Below are 19,571 nucleotides of genomic sequence, written 5' to 3'. Positions count from 1 at the left end.
GGGCCACAACACTCAATTCAGTGACTGTGGTAGTATTATTTTATTCTAATGTGAGTGTGCCAGAGAAAACAATCTGTATCATATTCAGGGTCCTGTTTTGACTAGAAATGCTGTATAATTGTTTACTACACTTATTAATCCACAGATCACGTACTGTACGTTGTTCACAGTTTAGCATCTGGGCAAGCATAATCTCACAGCTGTGCTAAAACTCTCTATGTTAAGATGTCTCAGTTTTGTTGAACTCTTTTGTTCCAGCTCATAAAGTGCAATATATATATTAAAATAAAAAATACAAATAATCCCAATCTATTTAATTTAAATTTTATTTTAGCAGAAACAGATTATACATATATATAAACGTGAGTGTTAAAAAATGTATTGTAAAACATTTTCAGAAATTACATTAAACATATAAAGCATATGAAATATAAATACTTTATCTACTGTATGCTTTGTTAATTATTACAATAACAATTACATTACAATTTATTAAACTTCTTAAATACAGTATTATACTATAATTTAACCTAAATCATGTTTTAGCCCAAACAGTACTCTAAATTCAGAGGTGATATATATATAGAATGAGTACAGAGATAATAAACACAAATTTGAGCTCTTTATTTTTATAATTGCCTTCCTGTGTGTTCAGCTGTAATACTTCTAAAAACAGTCATGACATTTTATTATCCATTATGTTACTAGTGTGATTCCCCCAGGAAAATGAAGCGGTGTTTTAGATGTTACAGACCCAAGAGATAGAGTGTGACTGTCCAGCGGGAGCCTGCTGCACCTGTTGGATCGCTGCACAGGGCACCAAATTCCATAGTTATCTTTAGTTCAGTAGACATCTTAGCATGGAGGAATCCAACCATTCAGGCCATGCGGAAAAGTAGAGGTTGGGGCGTTCCAACTTGAGGGCACAAGGAGCTGGCCAATTCGAGGTGCACACCCTTAGGGGCGTTTCCTGTACAGACCAGACCAGGCTTGTGCTGTCAGTACTATCTCCAAAAAGGTAGTCCTCCAGGGAAGCACTTGGAAGAGGACAGAACCCAATTTCCAGGCATCGTCTGGCCAGAGCCAACAGAGACATCCTTTCAGCTACCGGAATTCTCCAGTCCTCTCTCAGATACTGGAATCCTCCAGACAGCACACAACAGGCAAAGTTCCTAGGTAGAGACTACAAAAACTGAAAACTAGGAAGAAGAAGGATTCCTCTGGGGTGCTGGATGGTGGCTCAGGAGTGTAGTGAAGGATCACCGAGGAGAGGCTGAGCAGGGTTTAATTACACTCAGTGCACCTGCTATCAAGAGGTCTCTCATTAAAGCATGCTCTGCATTTGTTGTCTCCATGGCAATCTGGGCAGAGCAAAGGCATTACTGACAGCCACTGCAACTGTAACGTGCCCCACTATAGCACAGTAAAACTGCTGAGCCAGACGGGGCAAGTATAACACATTAAGAAAGTATTGAGACTGAACTTGAAGTAATGGAGAGTTTATAAATTTCTAAGTACACAAATTATGCCACATATATATTCATAAGATTTTAAACAAAGTTTACCTTTAGTTTGACTGCTCTGGGGGGGGAGTGTTTTGTATGTATATTCTGTAAAAAGAGTTAATATTTCCAATATTTCCAAAACAATGACTGTCAATGAGCAGTACAGGAAAACACCATATAAGATGAAATTAAGAAAAGGGGAGAGAACAAGAAGGAGAAAAGGACAATAATAAGGGGCAATAATAATGGGGTGGAGTGGTGGCACTGTGGCTAAGGATCTGCCCCTGTGGCTGGAAAGTCGCTGGTTCAAATCCTGCAGCTGGCAGAAGGATCTTACTCCAGTGAGCTCCTAAGCAAGGCCCTTACCCTAGCTGCTCTAGTGGTGCTGTATAAATGGCTGACCCTGTGCTCTGACCCCAAGTTTCTCTCTCCCCACCTGTGTGTCTCATGGACAGCAAGTAGGGGTATGTGAAAAGACAAATTTCTAAAGCAAGAAATTGTATATGGCTAATAAAGTGATCTTATCTTAGTAATAGAGAGAAGAGAGGAGTTGGAACTTAAAGCTTGTGCTGGGTGATCATGATCATCCAAACAAAACCTGACTGGAGCTAAGTATTTGAAACTTAACTCTAGAGAGAGCTTGCTTTTCTGAGTTTTTAGGAACTTGGGTTTCCAGAAGATGCCTCAGTTAAAAATGTCTTTACTGCTCAGGTGATACTAAATGATACTAAAATTTTTAGACTTGGGAAATAGACTTTTATTTATTTTGTGGAATCTGAGGTGCAGAGAGAGAGATCTAACTGCAGGTTATATCTCTTATTTGGCCTCTATGGGCATTAAGATTTTAACCTCTTCAAACTTGTCCAACCTCAACACAATATGAAAATTGCCCTGGTTAAAGATCTTACAATTTTCTTTCAATTTTACAATCTTGCAATTGAATTATGGTGCTCTTTCTATCCTTATTCTCCTCAACATCAGTGCTGCTTTTGACACTTAACCATGACATCTTACGTTCTCATCTTGATGTGTTTGGAGTTTCTGATACTGATTTTAAATGGTTTAAGTCTTACCTCACTGATCAAAGTTCATTTGCCTCTCTCAGCTGTTTCAGTTCTGAAATTGGACTCATTAAGTGTGTTGTTACTCAGTGCTCGATACTGTCCCCCCTGCTTTTCAATATTTACATATTCTCACTTGGCCAGCTATAAAGATCACATGGTCCAAATGATCATTTCTATACTGATGATACTAAAATCTACATCCATACTAAATTTGACACTGAAGTCGCTGTACCTGCTCTCTATTTGCATTGCTGGCATAAAAACATGGATGATTCCATATTTCCTTAATTCAAATTGCAACAAAAATTATGTCATGCTTATAGGTACCCACATCAACTGTGTAAAGCCAATGCAGTAATCCTATATGTGGATGGTACTGTACTTGAGTTTCAATCTAAATTGAAGAACTGATCCTGACATTCAAACATGATGTGCAATATATTGTAAAAAAATAATTTGTCCACCTCATAACATAACAAGAGTAAGTCCTATATTATTGCTGTTGCTGAAAGCTGGTCAACACTTTTATTTTGTCTTTAATTGATTACTGTAATGCCCAAACTACAGTTTGTCCAGAAGTTGTCAGCACAAATCCTGACCAAGTCTAGTGCAAGTGATCACATTACTCCTTTATTGGCATCATTGCACTGGCTTCCTGTCAGGTTTTGTGTCAACTTCAAAATCCTCATGCACACCTATAAGGCCCTAGATGTCTTGGCACCTCAGTATATGTCTAAGTTACTATAGTCCCCCCCACCTCGCAACCTTCAATTTATGTAATTCTGGTTTCCTGTATGCCCCTCAGGCCCATCAAATCTAAACTCAAAATCTTCTTTTTGAGATTTTTCTCTTCTAAGATGTTTTTTTTTAGAAAGGCGTTTATTTAACTGGTTCTGTGTCGGCCCCTTTACTTTCCTTCTGTATTCAAACCCTCACTGTAACTTTGTAATTCTGCTATTTCCTCTTGCTGTGTATTTTTTTTCTTTCTGTAAAGAGCTTTGAGAAACCACTTTTAAAAGTGCTATATAAAATAACGTTTATTACCATTATTGATACAATTGGTTATTCCAAATTGAATGGATATAAATTAAAATTGACAATTAAAAATTTAGAAAGTAACACCCAAACATGATATTTGACCTTATTTCACCTTTTTTAGCCTATTAGAGTAACTTAAGCAGTGTAACGCTATCATATTTTTAACCATGTCTTCATGGTTAAACCAGCAGGTAGATACATCTGTTCTGACCAAATTATCCTATTCTCCTCTTCACATGTCCAGATGGCACCCAGGCTGGGCAACATCTGAGTTGGTGGCGGCATCACTGCCATGGATCCAAGAGGGACATCATGGATATAGTTATCGTTTGGAGGATTTTGCTGGTCTACATAGTACTGACATACAGAAGACATGATGGATGGATTAATACCCTTATTCATTTATTCCTTTTTTTGAATTGTATAATGTTATCATGCCCCAAAGGGATAGGGCAGCCAGTTGACCTTGGACCCCTAAAGGTTTTTTTTTCTCCATACTAAGGAGTTTTTGGTTCCTCTCCTCCGTTGTCTTCTTGTCTTTTCTGTTCTGTATTCACAACATGCATGGTCATTTTCTTTGTTAAGCGACTTGGGACAACCTTGTTGTGAAAGGTGCTATGTAAAAATAAATTAAATTGAATTGAACACAGAGATGACTAATTCTAACTTAATATTTAGGATATTCTATATCTATATCTTAATATTTAGGATTCTTTTTTTTAGATGTGGAGATGTAGAGAGGTGTGTTGCTTATTGTGGAAGTTTATTCATAAATACAACAACATACTATAATAAATCTACAGTATTTTAAATAAAAATAAGAATGGCTATAGAAATCTAAATTGGGCTTTATTTGTTCCATTTATCATTGAAGAGAGATTACTGTTGTAAGAAATGAATTTCACACTCTTTTGCTATGAAAATGATTTAGCACCAATAACTACCCTTGAGCAACAAAGTAATAGGGTGAACAGATCTGTTTTTTAAGGAAAAACCTTCTGTCTCTCATTACATTTTTACCCTTATTTTCTTTTTATACAGTTTATCTTCCTTCATGTTCCTCCTAGAACTGGGATTTCCATCAGAATCATAAGTTCACAAGAAAACACATACAGTATTTTCACAATGATGAGCAGCACTGTTTCTTCTCCAACCAACAACTGTTTTTCTACAATAAACATCAAAGCAAAAGTAATTCAAATTGACAAGAGAATTTTAGTTTTATTTTTACTAAAGTCTAAGGTTTCTTTTTCTATTTAATAACAAAATATACTTTTTGTATATTGCTTTAGTAACAAGCATAATAGTTCGGCAAAGTCCAAAATCCAAAACTGGATTTTGCTAACACCATGGTTGTAATTAACAAAGGCTAAGACTGAATTAAAATTAAAACTACACCACTAATCTTAAAGCATTGTTCCTATACAGCATAGTAGCTATTAATTTAATTTAGGCTTTTTCTTTTTCCCTGCCATCAGTTCTGGATTTGCAAAATTGCAAACCTTTGATTTTATCCAGGCCACTGCAATAAACATACTAATGGAAATCTTGGCATACCACTTAAGGAAAAATAGCTCTTTTAAAGCAAATAAAAATAACAGAATAATGTGATTTATTGTCATACCCTCCTGATATTGACATTTCAATATGGAATTGTTACATATTGCACAGAGTATTTACAGATGCAGCCATTCATAGTGCGCGGCACAGACACTTACCGCAGGCAATTGGCTACGTTATCGCGGATCATACCGCGGTACGTGATTGGTTGACTGACAGGGGCACTCATGGCACGTTGGTAAGTCATAGAAAGATTTAAATGTCTTTACTGTGCCCGTTTAAGTATTGAATATTTATATGGAATTTTACCACTGAAGGGAAATCTTAGTAGCTGAGCATAAAAAGAATAGGAGCATAATGCGTGTGGAGGCCATAAACGATATTAATTTTGAAACATGAACATACAGTACTACAGTATGTAACCTGTATACAGTATGGCTGGTCTCGGTACTTTAAAGACAAAATACACACCAGTATTCCATTTCTCTCTAAACATTTTAAGCATCGAAGTCTTTAACTAACGTGAAATAACGTGTATAAAAAGTGGTAGTTTTAAGCTTTTCTGCGAAAACGCTCGATACCGGAGTAAACAAGCATAATTTTAGAATTTGATTAATAGGGAATATAATATGGAATCGTGTATCTAAAGAAATTAATAACGATATAATTATATTCATGTACCGCAACACAAGAATAGTACACACTATACAATGTCTGTTGATACTGTATCTGTAGGGCTGTTTCACCACGCCTCATGTGACCTTGTGGGTGGTACTGTGGTCTAGGTGCCCGATTTGTTAACTACAGGTTGGGTGTTCAAATCCAGGTGGGGCCATGACTTCTGTTTTAACAAACAATTCTTAAAAAAAATAAAATAGCAATATTATGGACAATTAATTGACTTTTTATATTTCTAAATATCACAACATGTTTGAATCTAAGTCATTTTTAATAACAATGAATAGTCACCTTCTTTCCTACTGACAACGGTTCCTGCTTCTGCTTCCTGCTTCTATCGTGTCGGGGGGATCCTTTTAGATCTCCCTTCAGATTTAAAAGGTTATTAATCATATCTTCGGTGTCGCGTCTTCCCAGTGTAGCTGATCTTTTGTTGCCTGGTTAACTATCACAAAGCTTTAGAGAACTTAACATTTCTATTATCAACAAATTGTAAATACGACGTTTACATTGGCATTATTAATTTTTCATTTCACTGTATGGAGGATTGTCAGCTGTCACTGAAACCAGACCCCCCCTCTTAGGCTGGGCAAAGGATTTTTTAGATTTTTATAGAGAAATGGAGGCTGTACAGTATGCGTTACAATATAAACATTTACTGTCAAACTTTAAATCAACAATTGATTTAAAGATGATCTGTCAAAGTGCAATGAAATACAATATTATTGTTGTTGTTTTTTAGTGTTGTTTTTATCCCGTAAATTGCTTTGAGAAGCCACCTTTAAAGGCGCTCATAAATTGTGCTAGGAAGAAAACAGATAGATGTTCTGAAAGGTCACATATAAACAGGTTTTCGATGGACAGAATGATAGTGTAACGTATTCGAGTTCGGATAGGACTGACACAAAAACTCAGACTTGCAGAGTTAAAAGCTGCCTTTATTTTCCTCTCCGTCACCACCTGCCAGCGAGCTCTCCCGTGCCCCGACCAGAGAGAGACACACGACAAGCCTGAGGGAGGGCGAGTGAGAGAGAGAGGAGGGGGGGAGGGTGAGAGACAGCTGCACTGGTCAGCGGCCTTCCTATACCCCGCCCTGACCACTTCCACTCCTGTCCTGCCCCTCACCGTGTACCCCAGCCAGGCACTCTTCAGCCGCTGCCTGGGGCGAATGCACTACAATAGATTAGCATACTGTAGAGGAAAACAGTATAGGCATCGTTGATATGAGGACTTTTGAAACCAAATTTCCCAAATTAATATATGCTTTTCTATATTTATTGTCAATTAATTGTCCATAATATTGCTATTCTATTTTTTCAAAGAAATGTTTGTCAAGAGAAAAGTCATGTCGTTTGCTGGATTTGAACACCCAACCTGTAGTTTACAAATTGGGCACCTAGACCACAGTACCACCCACAAGGTCACATGTGAAGTGGTGAAACAGCCCTACACATATAGTATCAACAGACATTGTACAGCGTGTACTATTGTGTTGTAGTACATGAACATAATTATATCGTTATTAATTTCTTTAGATACGCAATTCCATTTTATATGGATCGGAGATTCTAAAAAATTACTGTACTTTGCATGATTGGAAACAAATGCGTGAGTGGATCAATGAAATGCTGTGGTGTTACTTTTACAAAGACGGTCAATGAAAAAAAAAATGTGGACCAGGGCAATACTTTGCGTTTACAGCTTGTCCAAGGTCATTCATTATAAATACTATTAGTAATATATTAGTAGAATTTACTGATTTAATCATTTTAACAGTAAACTGTGTGCGTTTACTTTGGCTATTAGGAATCAACCAACAGAATAGCAAACAGTCTGCACGAAACATAAGTCATAAGTCTGGATACAAACGGCAGCTCTTCACGTTAGTTATTAAGATATAACAGATAGCAAGATTAAGAAAGAGACCCAAAAACAAGGTTCATTCATTTAATATAAACTTTTAAACTTGTTAATCAGTCTCATTAAATATATTCAACACTCTGATTCTCATAAGTAAATACTATAACATAGATAAATTAAATTGATATCAACATGTGTTAGGATAGCAATTGAATACTCAAGATTGAAAACATTGAACATGGAATTGTATTCATCCACAAAAGTAGTTACGTAACCTCCGCACAGATGGATAAAGGAACAGCTAACAGTGATGGGGTCTGTAAAGCATTGACCAATCCTTCCTCTTCTGGCTTGATGCCAATCCAGTCCTGGTGCAGCTCAGACTTATAAGGGGGAGAGAGACCAGTCCTGCTGTAGCAGTTTAGTAGGACTTTAGGGTTGGCTGAACCAGGACAAAGTTCTTACAAAGGTGACTGCTTGTCAGGGCAAGACACAAATGGGGGAAACTTGGTTTGCTCCTGACATAGTGGCTACTTCTGAATAATGATTTATTCAGGCATGCTGAAGAAAGTCTAACCATATTGCTCTGCTGATCAAAAGGATTGCACGTTGGTAGCTAGGTTGTGTTTTCTTTCTTCTTTTTTTCAGCATGGAATAAACCTATTACTTGTTCTTTTGCAGCCTACGCATGCTGACGCAGCTACCCACCTGAACTACTATATATTTTAAATGATGCCTTACTATTGAGCATTTAGCTGTTCAGAACATAGTGGTCACTCAGAAAACAGAGGATTGGATCATAAAGTCAAACTTAACAGAAAGTCAAACTGTTTCCTTTTTCAAGGAATATACAACTAAATATACAAATACAACTAAAGAGATGTGTAATAAACATGGACACTGATGTTAGACCCATCACTGCATTTCTCGATGAGATTCCACAAGATGTATTATCAAATAAGCACAGGTTGTGCAGCAGATATTTCAACCCAGAAAAGGGATTCAGAAATGTATGCTGACTGAACACTTTCAAATCAGCTGTTCCGGCTATGGCTAGAATTGTTACTAGAATTTATCTTTTAGGCTTGATTCACCATAAAAGAACCACCAATGTTGTAGGCATCCTTTCACGAGGCACCAGTAAATGTAGGGGTTTTGTGCTTAACTGGGACAATTATTAATTGTAGTCACAAAATTATTCTTTGACAGCTATTAGAATCAACCTTGCAGGATAACTCAAACAACACACACACACGGATACTATTACACGAGAATACGTTTATTAATCCATAAAATGTGTATATAAACATAACAGATCTTATAGTGAGAGTTAGCAGAATACAAAAGGTATATATTCAGTCACGAAGAGTTACAAGCCAAAAGGGACATACATTCAGTATATCATTCATTTAGACCGTTTCATAAATGAACTTGGATACAACTTCTACACTAGATACTCAAAAGCAAGTACATCACTCATAGGAATTAAATTGATATCAACTCAGGTTGAGGTAACAATTGAATTTTTGAGCTGTAATGCAGAACATTGAATACTCATCCAATCTGTGTGGATTCAGATCTCCCATGGACACAAACAGCGGCAGGCTTGTTGCTGTGTCCAATCGGCACTCTCTGGCTCGGTGCCAAGCAGTGGTGTTGCGGCTGGAGAGAAGTGGGAGAGATTCCTGTTGCAATGCTCTAGCAGTGGGCTCTCTGAAGACCGGCTAGTTAGTTCTGGCTTACTAGCAGAGATTCTGCACAGGAGAAAAGTGACTGCGGGTCCAAGCAGATCACACTCTCTAGACAGGAAGTAGACCGCTTTGTTCCTGATATAGCGCTAGTTCTGAATACTGATTTCAGCTGTCCACAGTTCCAACCGTAGTTCATTTGCTGATCAGGTGAGCTTTCGCTGGAGGTTCACAGGGCTTGCTGCTGGGCTAACCGCAGGTGGATCCTTTGGTTACGCACTGGAAACCTCCGTTCTCGACTCTTAGAACAAAGGAAAGTCCTGCTACTCAGACACACTGGCTGTTACGTGATTGTCCAAGCTGAGTCTAAGAAATGTCTAGAGGCGTTGAGTGGAGAATGTCCAGGAGGCGCCCGGAGGGACTCTGTACTGCCTGTTTTACCTGGAGGAACTACGGTCGTTCATTGGTTGACCCACGTGGGGTTAACATCCCCTACCAGTTCCTGATTGCCTGATGATGAGTAACAATGCACTCTGACCTTAGAGTTAGAAACAACTTGGGATAAGACTTTCCTTTGGAATCTCCCAGACAGTCAGGCGCCAGAGATGACCATTTATTAGGCTTGCTGAAGAATCTCAGCATTGGGAGTTTTTCCTTATCAGGACACTCTATCAGCTAGAAAAACACCTTAAATGTGAACCAAATGGAATGGCCTCTCTGTATCAAGCACCACTGAGATGAAGGAGAGGGGGACTGGCAAGGAAGCAGCAAACTTAATTCCTGTACTTTAATAAGCCTTGCCGCTACAATGTTAATGATAGAGCACTTTTGCAAAACTGATTGACCTGGGGTGATTGACCTGGTCTCCTGACCTGGCTTGAGAGAATTTTGAATAGACACCTGCAGTTGTATGTGACACCACAGAAACAGCTGAAAGGACAACATCATCAAAATTGGTTGGACTCAGACTATAAAAACCTCTGTAAAACTGTTGCAATTTGGGGCACTGTGGGAAATACACCTTTAGTGTGTCTCCTTCAGTATTCTCTGGAAGTGGCCATTTTCGTTACAATCAAACTAATTTTGTGTACTTGGTAGTTTCATTGTGATGTGAGATGTGCTCATCATTACCAATTCATTATGACCCAGAAATGTAAAAATAGTGCTATAGTTCCCCTTTAAGTCCCAAAGCATGGACAACAGTTGTTGCAGTCACGTGGTTCTGTTGTCAACCAGCCAAATTGTTTCAGTGGAGAGAATCAAGTTAGGAGAGATGAACACTGCTTTTTACATAGGGAAATTCCAGTTGTTGACTGGTTAAGAAGTCACCAGGTGGGATGGGTCTTCAATTGATTGGTAATCTTTTGGATGATTAACCATGACTTTAAGATCATCATCCAGATGTGCCTATGGCTCTCAGATAGACAAACTCATCTCCTTTACATTCTATAATCCCACACACAAACAGCACTAGATCATTCTGTGGATGAGATCACAGACAGGGACCTCACACATTACATAAGCATAGTTCACTGGCCAAAGATGATCGACAGGTAGCACTTGTGGTGCTTTAGATGTTAGTGAAACAATTGCTTTATTTAATCTGTTTCCCTGCTGTACTTCTAAATCCACTTGATATGGAATCTTATTATGGGACTACATATCTAAAGGGATATTTTGTAAGATTAAATTAAAAATAACAGAAATAAAATGTCTCTGAACATCATAAACAACATTAATTTATTAATATAAACATATTATACATACTGTATACACAGTAGTTGATAGTGGTTGCACAAAATTAAAAATAATAAAATACACAACAGTATTCCACCTTTTTCATTAACATTTTCTTTAACTTGGTCACTTACTGTGAATATTTTGGAAAATGTTTGACATACTCGTTCTAACCATATAAAGCTACATATATAAAGCTAGGATACATTTATTAATACATAGAATATGCATATAAACCTAACAGATCTTATCGAGAGGGTTATCAGAATACAAAAGGTATATATTCAGTCAGTTACAAAGAGTTACATATATCAAGAGGACATACGTTCAGTATATCATTCATTTAGACCGTTTTGTAATTGAACTTGGTTACAACTTCTACATTAGATACTCAAAACAAGTACATAACTCTTAGGAATTAAATTGATATCAACTGGTTGGGATAACAATTGAATTCTCGAGCAGTAATGCAGTGAAGTTGAGTACTCATCCAATCTCTGGGGATTCAGATCTCCTGCGGGCACAAAGAAACAGTTGCAGGCTGTTGCTGTCCAATCCGCGCTCTCTGGCTCCATGCCAGGCTGTGCTGTGCAGCTTGCGACAGTGCGCTGCTGATGCTCACCGACCGGCTAGTTAGTGTTGGCTTTAACTAGCACAGTTTGTGCACAGGAGAAAAGATGACTGTGGGTCCCAGCAAGTCAGGAAGAGGACCGGTTCGTTCCTGATGAAGAGCTAGTTCTGAATAGTGATTCAGCTGTCCACAGTTCTGACCTGTTCACGAGGCTTGCTGCTGGTGCTAACCTCGGGTGGATCCTCTGGTTACTCTCTGGCAACCTCCGCTATCGACTCTTAGAACAAAGGAAAGTTCTGGCACTCAGACACACTGGCCATTCCGTGGTTGTCCGGGCTGAGTCTCAGGATGGTCAGGAGGCGCGCTGCGAGAATGTCCTGCCCTTGGGAGCCTTCTGCTCCTGGGCCGTCCTGCCCTGGAATTCTCCTTTGAATTCCCTTTAGAAAAGTCCACAGAATTCTCCAGAATTCTACTACAGGCTCTCTGTGTTGCCTGTTTTTACCTGGAGGAACTTCAGCTCGTTGATTGGCTGAAAGTTCCATGGGCATCAGAGTCCCACATGGGTTACTCGGCCCTACCAGTCCCTGATTGGTTGATCAAGGTGAGATATGAGTCACTTACTCCTGACACTTAGGAATGCAGTCCAGATGTCCATCTGGCACTCCCTAGACAGATAGGTGCCAATGGATGACCATTAATCATGATAGCCAGGCTTAGCTAAGTGCATCCCCCTTTGGGAGCTGTCCCTTATCAAAAGAAAACATCTTTAAATCAACCTGCTTGATTGTTTCTCTGTGGCTGCACCACAGAGATGAACAGAGAGATGAGGCCTCATTTGGGAAAGCACAGAAACACTTAATTCTGCCTTATTAATAAGCCTCGCCGCTACATGAGCATAAAAATAACAGGAGCATGACATCTCTTAATGTCACAGTATTAATGTAGGAACATAAATATATTACGCATACTGTATATGGCTGGCAATGGTAGCTTAAATAAAAAATACAAAAGAGTACAATGGCCTGGCTCAGATTTTTGGTGCCTTTTGTTAGACCACAGCTTTTCAACTAAATAAAAACAAAATTAAGTGTTCATTATTCGTTAATCAAAATAAGCTCTTCAGTATGAACCATTAAAAATCAATCTTAAAACTTTAAATTAAAGAACTCTTAAAATGCAACAAAGGTACAGATACTGTTTTTAACATGATCTATTATAAAAGTAAGAAAATCTGTTACTTTTCTCTACTTCAAAATGACTTTGTTTGACGTGACTAAGACATACAGATGCAGCCATTCAAAACAAGCTGGTGATACCGCATTATTTTCCGGTGTGCTTGATGCAGTATACCGCAAGTTACGCTATTAATACCGTATATTCTCGCATAGCTCTGCATGATACCGCAAATAATATAATAGTATCCTGAATTTCCGCAAGGTGGAGCTAATAATGCTCAACCTCTCACGTTTGAGCTGTCGCCATCAAAGTCTTTAACGAAGATATTACTAATAGTATTTACAGCATAATGAATGACCTTGGACAAGCTGTAAACTCAAAGTATTGCCCTGTTCCACATTCACTATGCCTTTCACATGCTCATAGAAGATATTGATTTAGGAACATGTATACTGTACTGTATACAGTATGTATATGTATATTTAATGTCTTTACTGTGCCCGTTTAAGTATTGAATATTTATATGGAATTTTACCATAACGTGTGTGAAATCCATAATCGATATTAGTTTTGGAACATAAACATACAGTATGTAAATTGTATATGGCTGGTCTCGGTACTTTAAAGAAAAAATACACACCAGCATTCCATTTCTCCCTAAACATTTTAAGCATTGCAGTCTTTAACTAACGTGAAATAACGTGTATAAAAAGTGGTAATTTTAAGCTTTTCTGCAAATATGCTCGATACCGGAGTCAACAAGCATACTTTTAGAATTTGATTAATAGGGAATATAATATGGAATCGCGTATCTAAAGAAATTAATAACTATATAATTTGGTCTCTGTCAAAGCGCAATGAAACCTATAACTTGATTTTTATGGACGCCCGGTCCCGCCAGGGATTAAAGAAAAACATGGAATCGCGTATCTAAAGAAATAACAGTATACAGTAACTATGTTCAAATAGTTGGTCAAAAAAGGGAAATTTTAGTAGCTAAGCATAAAACGCAGAGGAGCATAACGAAGGTCATAAAGGTCATAAACGATATTAATCTAGGAACATAAACATATTATGTAAACTGTATGTTGCTGTTATTGGTATTTTAAAGAAAAATACACACCAATACTCAATTTCTCCCTACACAGGGAGGAACAAGCTGCCCAGCCTTGTGGAATGCTACAGAACCCCAAACAGGCAATACACACTAGCCAAATATTTGACCAAGATATCCAGACACAGCTGTATGAGCTCCACCAGTAAAACGCAAAGTATTACGCTGGTCCACACTATTTTTAATGACTTTATTTCTTCATCGACAAAAAGTAACACCCACCACAGCATTCCATTGATCTAACTAACAAGGATGGGACATTAGCTAGCCAATATGATAAAGGAATAACTTTTTTGTTTATTTCTTTAGCACATTTATTTGAACATTTCCATCGATTGTACAAGCACTGAAAAACTGTTCAATCCCTAGTTCATCAGGTATTTTCTTTTTCTATAACAGATATAAAAACTCCCTTGCCTTTAACACTTTTATCATTCAACGAGAGCTCAAAATATCACAAGGATCCTCAAGAGATCAACAAAGACAATAGAAAAAGATATGTGTACTGTATAAGATACTGTCCATGGGAATCCAAGCTTTTTTATCCACGCTAAGTAGTCTTTAAACTTTCTTCATTACACAGTGAAGTCAAAATTCTGGGATGTGCCTATATGTACACTGGGCAAACGTTCCGAGGTGAAATTCTTCCAGGACGGGGGTACCTTTAAAGCGGAGACGACGGCACCGAATATTTTTGGTGCGCCCTCTCTTTAAAGCCCTGGCCAAATATGAAGACAGGACGTACACTTATAATTCAAACTGAATTAAAAACTACACATCGCAGTTACCATGGTGGTGCTTGTGATCACTGCGTTTAACCAACAAAACAGGGCGAAAAATCAGTCACATGACTTTGGGGCTGAGTTTCAAAAGCTTAACCTATCAGCAAGACAGGAAAGACATTTTTCCAAGAAAGTTTAGCCTTTGTCACTAATGAAACCACTAAATAAAGACATAAATATAGAAATGGACAATGAATTGACTTTTATATTTCTAAATATCACAACATGTTCGAATCCAAGTCATTTCTAATAACAATGGGTAAACTGGGTAAACTATCACAAATTTACATTTGCGTTATTAATTTTTCACTTGAGTATATGGAGGATTGTGAGAGCAGCCCCCCCCTCTTAGGCTACATTTTTATTAAGAAATGGAGGCTGTAAGCATTACAATAAAAACATTTACTGTCAAACTTTAAATCAACTGTTGATTTAAAGACGATCTGTCAAAGTGCAATGAAACACAATATTATTGTTGTTGTTATTGTTGTTTTTATCCTGTAAAGCGTTTTGAGAAGTCACCTTTAAAGGCGCTATATAAAGGCGCTGATTCTTATGGAATGTGTTTTCTTTCTTCGTTTTTTTTCAGCATGGAAAAACCTATTACAGTACTTGATTCTTATGGATGCCTGGTTCTGCCGGGGATTCAAAATAAAACATGGAATCACGTGTAGCAGTATAAATATATCCATGCACAAACAGTAGCATGTTACATTATTAATTTGGGTGCCTCCTCTTGCCAGAAAGTGCAAAATTGCATTTTGAGTGCGGTTTTTGACTTTTTTTAAATAACAACCCATATATAAGCTGATACTGTTTAGAATTATTTTAAACTGTATTACAGCAGCACAATGTGCTTTTTCACGAAACGTAGAGTAACGGAATGTCTTGCGTTGTACAGCTTTTCATCTAAATATATTTATCACTTACACCTGACACTTGAGGTGCCCGACAAAAACCGGTTGAACAACTCTGTTGGAGGTTTGCAGATCAGATCAGATTCCCTTCCCTCCACAGAAAGACAGACTTATTAGTCGCCATTCACTGCGACTCCAATTTCAGGCATAAGCGATAGATCCCAGTTTAGCCGATCTTGTTACAGCATGTTACAGTTTACTCTTATTAACCATATTAATTTTAAGTGCTTAATGCTATTTTTTGACCACGCACGAATATTCTTATGTCCATATATTCGCAAGGGAATCAGTGCGAATTGTAATACTAATTAAATGACCGTGGGCACTTTCCACCCCCTCTGACAGCAGGAACATAACCCATTCTCAGCTCAGCAGCTCATTACAATATAGGGTGTTTGAATCTTTTGCTACCTTTTGCTGCCTCACAAAGCTTTAAAGAACTTAACATTTCTATTATCAAAAAAATGGAAATACGACGTTTACATTGGCATTACTAATTTTTCACTTGAGTGTATGGAGGATTGTCAGCTGTCACTGAGAGCAGTTAATTTAATGTATTTTTTGATTCACAATCAGACAAATGCAACATAAATTGTTATCTTTGTCTTCTAAGTATATTAGTAAACTTTCAGCATAGCTTTCTCCCTGTTTAGATTTATTTTTCTTGGGATTTTGGGATCAAACGTGGAAAGATTAGATTAGTAATCATTTTTATTTTTTAAATACATTTTAGAAAAGTGTAATCTATACTAAAAAGCTGTATTTATTTAATACCACTCGATACTTATATTAATGGAGTTTAGTTGATACTGTTTAAACTTTTAATTATTTTAAATTGTATTAAAGCATTGTATACATGCTTAAAAGAGGAGAAAACGCAAGCCTTCTTCAGGTGTGAGGGTCTTCTGCTCAGAATGAAACGCTAAAATGTAATGTAGGCTCTGAATGGGTTCAATTATGATTTGGGTTTGATTAAGGTCGCTGCCTTTCATCCAAAATCCTGCTTGAATCCTTCTAAACTAAAAATTAGACACGAGAAGGGGCTCTGGTGAAATTTATCTTTTTTTAATTTATCTTTTTTTGTGGAAAAATATCTTACCCGCTGCAATCCGGGCACAGAAGGATTAAAAGAAGCCAGACAGCCAGGGGGAAGAGTGAGTTCTAAATAAAGAGGTATCCAGGTAACAGTGAAGGTAACAGCCGCAGACGTGGCCTACTTAGCCCGCCAGGGTTACCCTACTCTCCCGGAGGAGAACCACCGTGAGATAGCGCTCCAGGTGTTTCTCTGGGCCCTGGCGCCGACTGAGGTGCAGTGCCACGTGATGCTGGCCGCGCCGGTCTTCTTGGAGCAGGCCCTGGCTCTGGCTGAGCAGGCTGATGCCGTATTCGAGGAGACCGGTGGGCACCAACAGAGGGGCGCACGGGGAATCAGATGGGGAGGAGGAGACGCCCAGCGCGGCGATGCTGGGGGAGCGACGATGGCTGGTCATCTGCCACAGCTGTTGGGAGAGGGGACACATCGCACAGGAGTACCGGGCGCTGGAGCCCCGGGGACTCCGGAGGCCATCGGGAAATGAGTGCGGGGTGGCCTAAAGAGGGGAAGGCTGCCGTTGAACAACTCTACCCCCACTCCGGAAAGCCAGAAAGAGGGCTTCACCCCACCTGCTGCCGTGGGAAGGGTTGGCCACAGCCGGGGCTTATTTCTTCCCTGCCTCATTGAGGGAAGACCCTGCCAGGCCCTCGTCAACACCGGTTCGACCATCACCCTGCTGCGGCCTGGTATCCTGCCGGGCACCAAGGCAGCCGGACCCTCAGGGTGCTCACCGTGCACTTTGGGGCTGCGAGGGTGAAACACCCCTTCTACAGTACCTTGCCCCAGTCCGTGAGGACTATATCCTGGGGTTGGACTGGTTGCAGCAGGTGGGTGGTTATTATCAACAAATAATAATCAACAAATCTCAATATCTTGTACGAATTATTCAGAATACAAACCAAAAATAGCCCACAAACTCTCTCAAATTCCTCCAATTATCATAATCCCGCCCCTTATGCACAACCAAACCCTCCTCCCATCCCAGTTTATCCTCTTTATCATAAACAAAATCCACCTCAATTTTCAACATAAAGCATTACACAAAATTAATACCTCAACACTCTATACTCAACAAGGATAATTCTCAAACAGCCAGAACATGTAACTCCACATTCCCAAATAGACCTCATTTCAATAGCCCCGCCAGTTATGCAAAACCAACATCCCTCCCCTGTTCTCTCTCTCCGCTGGCGTTTGTAATCGTTTTAATTTTAAATAAATTTTAACAAAGTCATGTATTTTAAAAATCTTAAGATTTCTATATTTATGTCTTTATTTAGTGGTTTCATTAGTGACAAAGGCTAAACTTTCTTGGAAAAATGTCTTTTATGTAAACCATGTTTGCTATTAATTCATTGAGGGCTAGAATATGTTCATTGTCTTCCAATGAAAGAAGCGTTCCTTTCGCTGTAGTTTGGTTGACATTAGAAGCTTGCCACACCCGGACTGTTACACCAACGCATTAGCATGTTAAAGCGATTTCATTGAGGAGCCTAGCTTTCTTAACTAGTAAGTACTGTACTTACTGGGTTTTGGAGGGGGGGAGGTGTCTTTCACTGGAAATTTCGCCCCCTTCTACTTTGAAAATAACTGTGAAACCGGTTTAATTCCACAGCCAGCACTCCCGCAGAGAGGGGGGTTGTACTTGCAGTGCATCGATATAGATGGGAAAGCCAGAGCCGACTGCTACGCCGCCCACATGTTATGCTCTTCCTTAATGTCTAAGCCGGAACACATCATTATATCTCATTTTGTATTTCTTTAAAAAAAATATCGTTTGCCTAGCCTAACAGTATTGTTGTTATTGTTTTTATCCTGTAAAGCGCTTTGAGGAGCCACCTTTAAAGGCGACATATACAATAAAGTTCATTATTATTACTATTGTTAATTTGCTGGACAGAGAGGTGAACATTATTACGCAGAAGACAAAGATAGCGATTTACGTTGCATTGTGCATTGTGCTGCTGTAATACAGTTTTAAATAATTAAAAGTCTAAACAGTATCAGCTTTATTTATGGGTTTTAAATATAGGCGATTTAAATGGAATTTAAATCAATATAAATGTGTATATTGTAACGCATAGGTGACTATTCATTGTTATTAAAATGACTTAAATTCAATCATGTTGTGATATTTAGAAATATAAATTTGTTTGGTGCGAGTGAGGTTTTATTTAATCTCTGACCAAGGGAAACGTTTCATTTTTTCAAAGAAATGTTTGTTAAAAAAAAAGTCATGGCTCTGGCTGGATTCAAGCACACAACGTGTGACGTAGGAGGCAGGAGCCTAACCCACAGCGCCACTGGCAAGGTCACATGAGGAAAAAGTGTTGAAAAAGTCCTACAATCATTATCAACAGACATCTTACAGCGTGTACTATTCTTGTGTTGCGGTACATGAATATAATTATATCGTTATTAATTTCTTTAAATACGCGATTCCATATTATATTCCCTTTTAATCAAATTCTAAAAGTATGCTTGTTGACTCCGGTATCACGTTAGTTAAAGACTTCGATGCTTAAAATGTTTAGGGAGAAATGGAATACTGGTGCTATTTTTTCTTTAAAGTACCGAGACCAGCCATATACTGTATGTATATGTTCCAAAATTAATATCGTTTATGGCCTTCACACACGTTGCAGTATGCTCCTATTCTTTTTATGCTCAGCTACTAAGATCTCCCTTCAGTGGTAAAATTCCATATAAATATTGAATACTAAAACGGGCACAGTAAAGACATTTAAATATTTCTACGACTGACCAACGCACCACGAGTGCCCCTGTC

Source organism: Lepisosteus platostomus, chromosome 10, assembly GCF_059453375.1.
Source record: "Lepisosteus platostomus isolate fLepPlt1 chromosome 10, fLepPlt1.hap1, whole genome shotgun sequence".
NCBI lineage: Eukaryota > Metazoa > Chordata > Actinopteri > Semionotiformes > Lepisosteidae > Lepisosteus > Lepisosteus platostomus.
This window is presented reverse-complemented; position numbering follows the sequence as displayed.